The following is a 6,154-nucleotide window of genomic DNA, read 5'->3' on the forward strand; positions in this document are numbered from 1 at the left end:
GTGGAGGAGTCACTTTAGCCATGGTAAGTGCAATGGTGTCGATGAGATGATCATCCATTTGTCATCACGTCTGGGACACCAATTTATTGTGGAAGAAAAGACGTCAGAGGCATTCCGATTCCCAGTCAATTCTCTTTATTTAAAACACAACCGCATGACACACTCGTCATACTTCCAGCTAACACGGAACTGGAAATCCCTAAATTTACCAGAACTCGGGGACATTTGTATATTATAAAATAAAAGGCAAAATGATTCCGCTACAATCTCATGTCTGATATTGAGTGCCTCCATCCAATGTTGGGTGAGTAGAAGCACCATGTCCAAGGTAGGGTGATCTGGTCTGAATCCGAAGTGATGATCTGAGATGAGGCTGTTGGAGTGAAGGAATGATTTTAAATCCATGACCATGGATTCCATGACCTTGCTGATGATTGGTCATAAGCTGATAGGTTCTGTAGTTAAGGGGAACGGATTTTGCTCCTTTTATTTAATGCTGTGATGTTGGTGGATTCCAAGCAGATGGAAGATGACCTAGGGTAAATGAGATAGGATGAACAGAGCATAAAGAGGATGTACAAGGGCAGCAGAGCGGGTTTTTAGGACACGTGAGTTGATGCCGTCCGGTCCAGTTTAAGAATCAGAGTCGAGGAGGGCTGCCAACATTTCTCTGCACCTTCTCAGGTGCAAAAGGCACATGGTCCAGGAGCAGTTGGGTGCCACTGGGAAGGATATTTACTGAAAGAGAGTGAGGGGGACACAATATTTGGAAGCAAACACAGAATTGAGGCATTTGGCCTTCTCATGAGCAGAGTTGGCTGTGGTGCCATTTGAGATGAGGGAAGGGATGGAAGAGGAGCAAACTCCAGACAGACTCAACAAGGTGCCACCAGGTTTTAGAGGAGGGAGACAAGTTTGAAAGTTCATTATTGAGATTGGACAGATGTTGTTTGCTGACTCTCCTGAGAGTGGACACACACTTGTTGCGGACTTCGTGCAATGGGCTGAGGATTTCCGTCGGAATAAACAATAACAACGTATAATATTTAATTAAAAGCTAAATCCAAAATTACCCCCTTCTCCTCAATGCTATCCAGATCCCTCACCACCTGTTGCGTCTGCTGTTTGCTCCGGCACCTCGTGATTTGCTATGCGACGAAGCTGATGACGTGGCATTGTGGGGTCGCTTGGAGACTCAGCGCATGCGCATTCGGGAGTTTGGGGGCTCAGCGCATGCGCATTAGAGAGCTTGGCATGATGTGAATAAACCCACTTGCTTCACATACTTTTGTACTTTACGAAGTACTTCACGTACTTTACGAATAAACCCGCTTGCTTGTGCTGATTACCGAGTCTCCAGACACAACTGATAACTCCGCCCCCACCCACTCGCTAGCTCCTCCCCCATCCACTCGCTAGCTCCTCCCCCATCCACTCGCTAACTCCTCCCCCATCCACTCGCTAACTCCTCCCCCACCCACTCGCTAGCTCCTCCCCCATGCACTCACTAACTCCTCCCCCATCCAATCGCTAGCTCCTCTCCCATCCACTCGCTAACTCCTCCCCCATCCACTCGCTAGCTCCTCCCCCATCCACTCGCTAGCTCCTCCCACATCCACTCGCTAACTCCTCCCCCATCCACTCGCTAGCTCCTCTCCCATCCACTCGCTAGCTCCTCCCCCATCCACTCGCTAACTCCTCCCCCACCCACTCGCTAGCTCCTCCCCCACCCACTCGCTAACTCCTCCCCCATCCACTCACTAGCTCCTCCCACACCCACTCGCTAACTCCTCCCCCATCCACTCGCTAGCTCCTCCCCATCCACTCGCGAGCTCCTCTCCCATCCACTCGCTAGCTCCTCCCCCACCCACTCGCTAGCTCCTCCCACATCCACTCGCTAACTCCTCCCCCATCCACTCGCTAACTCCTCCCCCACCCACTCGCTAGCTCCTCCCCCATGCACTCACTAACTCCTCCCCCATCCACTCGCTAGCTCCTCTCCCATCCACTCGCTAGCTCCTCCCCCATCCACTTGCTAACTCCTCCCCCACCCACTCGCTAGCTCCTCCCCCATCCACTCGCTAACTCCTCCCCCACCCACTCGCTAGCTCCTCCCACACCCACTCGCTAACCCCTCCCCCATCCACTCGCTAGCTCCTCCCCATCCACTCGCTAACTCCTCCCCCATCCACTCGCTAGCTCCTCCCCCACCCACTCGCTAGCTCCTCCCCATTCACTGTGTGCAAGCTAGCCACGCCCCTTTTGGTAAAAGCGTGGAACTCTAACCTTATTTCCCACATAAATGCAATTAATGCACTTTTAATCATGTTATATATCCACATGAGTCCACTTCCACTCAGATTAATCAATTTTGAGTTTCGTTGGTTTTAGGTAGTTTTAAATGAAACCGACAGGCGTTCGAAATCAACGGCCCGGATTTAAAGGTCACATGTCGCCCCCTCTCCTCATTTCATATCGGTTCAGCAGCAGATGGTGTCTTTGATGGCGTTTGTACATTTTATTACTCAGCGCGTTTATGAATAATTTAGACGTCACAAAAATATTCAGTACCCGGGACATGAAAAGTTGAAAAGGTTTAAAAAAAAAAAAAGGTATAATTATAAGCACTTAATTCGGGTTCGAAATCATTTCAGAGGCGAATATGGAAAGTTCTTCTGGAGACGAGTGAATGAGGACTGAGGAGTGGCAGCTGAAAGGAGTGGGCTTTGGAAGAGGAAGAAGCGTTGCAAAGAAGAAGAAGAACCACAAATCGGTCTCTCGAGACGCGCTGGAGTTCGCGCGGTTGGATGTGTGGGAAGGTGTGGTGAGGTGAGGTGAGTGAGTCGAACCCCGAAAGAGTTTCCTTCACATTTATGACTTTGTCCACTTTGTACCATTTTGTGTCCGCTTTGTACACCAGCCTGAGGGAACTGAGTGCTCGGGGCTCATTTTCAGGACATTCAATTGATTCGCCCACGATGCGCTTATCACCACTTGACATATTATAACCATTATTTGTTTAAAAAACATTTTTTTTAACGTAATTCTTTGCAATTTGTGGAAATATAAAAAGGTATCGAGTAAGATATCTTTGTTTAGTGTAAAATGCATGGTGAGCCCATTCCCCTTTGGCTTGAACATTTACCTCAGTTTTGCCAATGTAGCGAATGAATGTTCATTCCTGAGGCGACGCGGGGTCGTCGTTTGATGTTTCCTTTATTAGTGATGACTCAATCGCTGTCTCGGTGGGTAAGTTTTAATCATGATAATGAGGCGCACACGTCTGTAGGCCTACTCTGTGTCTTCATTAGACATCGAACTTACCTGGCAGAGATCACACGGACGGTATGTGTTACATGTTAAATAGACCGTTTCGGGACTGAATGGGTCATCTGGTTTTACCTGTTTACCCTTGTGTGTTTAACGAGATCCGTGGATTTCTCACCGCAGGAACTCCATACGTGAACACTGAGTAAACCTGATGTTCGAGGCCTCGGTTCAAAATTGATCCAAAAATAGCGCCATTTTCGATCCCCCTAAACCCCCTCCATCGTCAAAATGTCCTACATCAAATACAAAAATGTCCCATTCAGTAAATACATCATGCTACCTTTGTTACTGTCAATTTCACCTTCCATTCAACCACTAGCTGTCCCTGGCAATCGATTCGTCATTTGAATTCAGGGTTTCTGCTCTTTCTGTTGTGTCTTCCTTACAGACCATCTTGATGAGTATTGCAGGTGCTTATCAGTTATCTGCATAGCAAATAAATATACATGTATAATAATTGTATATACATTCAGTGTACAAAACGTGAGGAACACCTGCTCTTTCCACAAAATAGACTGATCAGGTGAATCCAGGATCCCTTATTGATTGCACCTGTTAACTCCACTCAAAATCAGTGCAGATGAAGGGGAGGAGACAGGTTAAAGAAGGATTTTAAAGCCTTGAGACGATTAAGACATGGATTGTGTACGTGTGCCATCCAGAGGGTGAAATGAAGAAGAAGAACCACCTTTGGAGGCCATTTTTCCCTGCAGAGCAGGCACCGTGGCCCCCTTTTTGAAGCAATGTTTTATGGTCGGATGCCCTTCCTGCTGCCAACCCTTTTAGTTGCCTCTTGCGACACACAGGGAATTACCAGTGAACTGGTACTCAATTTGCCGACCTCGGAAGGATGACAGGCGGAGTCAACCCCCCTGGTGTTAATTCAGCGATCGACCGGGATTCGAACCCAGGATCCTAGGATCCCAAGCCGGCACCCTAACTGCTAAGCCAACACCAGGCTATGGGCAAGACAAAATATTTAAGTACCTTTGAACGAGGTATGGTAGATTGGTAGTAGGTGCCAGGCGCACCAGTTTCAGGTTGAATAACTGCAACGCTGCTGGGTTTTTTACGCTCAACAGTTTCCCATGAGTATCAAGAATGGTACACCACCCAAAGGACATCCAGCCAACGAGTGGTCGAAAACGGGTCATTGATGAAAGAGGCCAAAGGAGGCTGACACGGATTGTGCAGAGCAGCAGATGGGCTACAGTTAGTCACTGACAGTCCAGTACAACATTGGTGCCGAAAGACCCATAAAATAATGCACAACTCGTTGTACCTTGATATAAATCAAATGCTCTCGCTTCCCCGCAGCCCTCATTCTCCCGGCCGTACGGAAAAATGGTACGGTCCTACGTTTCACCTCCCACAAGGCTGCTGAGGTAGGGAAGAGGCACCTAACAGTTTTCCAATCCCTATACTTCCGAATGTAGGAACGCACTAAACTGTCATTCCGCAAAAGACGACAGTTAAGTTTCTAGAGTTCAGAGCGCTGGGCGCACACCCCCCCCCCCCCCCATGAAGGGGGAGGCGGACCGTCGTCTGAAAATGCGACGAATCTAATTCCATGCCCAGAGGCAGGACCGTCGTCTGAAAATGCCACTGCGTGAAGTACCAAGTCCTGGTCACCAAAATTTGGTGTCAAAAGGAAGTAATTGATGCTAGCCCGACTGGTACCAGCCGCATCGGTCCGGGTGATATAATTTCTTCTCTCACCTGTGTCCCTCAACCTGAAATCCTGAACAAGCCCTTTCAGGGCACGTGCCGATGAGTCCTGGAGCAGATCAGTCCAAACTTGTATTAAAATCTCCCCCAATAATTACAGGGCCAGAGGTGGTAAGGAGGAGCCTCAACTGCCGCAGCAGCTCCGCCCTTTCACACACTGTGTGAGGGGTGTACACATTGACCAAGGTCAGTGGGGTCGACGACACGACCACCCTGAGTGAGGCCCATCACCCCGGAATAATTTCTTCTAGACCAAGGACCTCGACATTCGGGCTCTTAATAAGGAACCCTAATCCAGCCACGATATTAGTATGGCTTCCAGACCAATAAGACTCTCCGTACCGCCAATTTGCATGGAGGTATCCATACTCACCGTGCAGAATATGGAATTCCTGCAACAGGCAGATATCCCATTCAAAATTGCATAGTTCTTCAAAAATAGTGATCCTCCAGACCGTGGTACAGACGTGGTATGATTCAAATAATTAACATTCAATTAACACTTTAACGATTAGCTAACCCTGGTGTTGGGCTAGCGGCTAGGGTGCCGGCTTAGGATCCTAAGGATCCTGGGTTCGAATCCCGGTCGATTGCTGAATTAACACCAGGGGGGTTGACTCAGCCTGTCATCCTTCCGAGGTCGGCTAATTGAGTACCAGTTCACTGGTAATTCCCTGTTTGTCGTTAAAGGCGGCAAAAAGGGTTGGCGTCAGGAAGGGCATCCGGCCGTAAAACATTGCTTCAAAAAGGGGACCAAAAAACAACAACAACCATGGTTCCCGAAAAAGGCCAACCCCCGCTTTGCGGGGAAAAATGGCCTCAAAAGGTGGGTTTTTTTTTTTAACACTTTAACGATTCAATTAACATAACATACGTCACCAAGCATATAAATTATTACCTCGGTTGCTGTCACTTGGGTATATATTCTTACTTTAGGTTTGCGATGTATCCGTTTAGCTTAATTTGTTTAATTTACCACCATACGTGGTTACCACCATAAAAAAAAATATTCCATATTAAATGCCAAGTCTGTATATATGCAGACTTGGCATTTAATATGGAATTTTTTTATTTCTTGACTTGGGTTTCCTTTCTG

General features: G+C 47.8%; 1 protein-coding gene across 1 annotated transcript in view; it reads left to right on the plus strand.

The window, feature by feature from the left end:
* The first annotated feature begins 2,725 nt into the window (after positions 1-2,725).
* Positions 2,726-6,154, plus strand: part of LOC137428285 (spectrin beta chain, non-erythrocytic 1-like) — a 261,054-nt gene continuing 257,625 nt past the window's right edge. The window contains exon 1 of the mRNA XM_078779311.1: positions 2,726-2,834. The gene's annotated coding sequence lies outside the window, so the exon portion shown is untranslated. The remainder of the gene's footprint in view (positions 2,835-6,154) is intronic.

This window comes from Myxine glutinosa, chromosome 5, assembly GCF_964187855.1.
Source record: "Myxine glutinosa chromosome 5, kmMyxGlut1.1, whole genome shotgun sequence".
NCBI lineage: Eukaryota > Metazoa > Chordata > Myxini > Myxiniformes > Myxinidae > Myxine > Myxine glutinosa.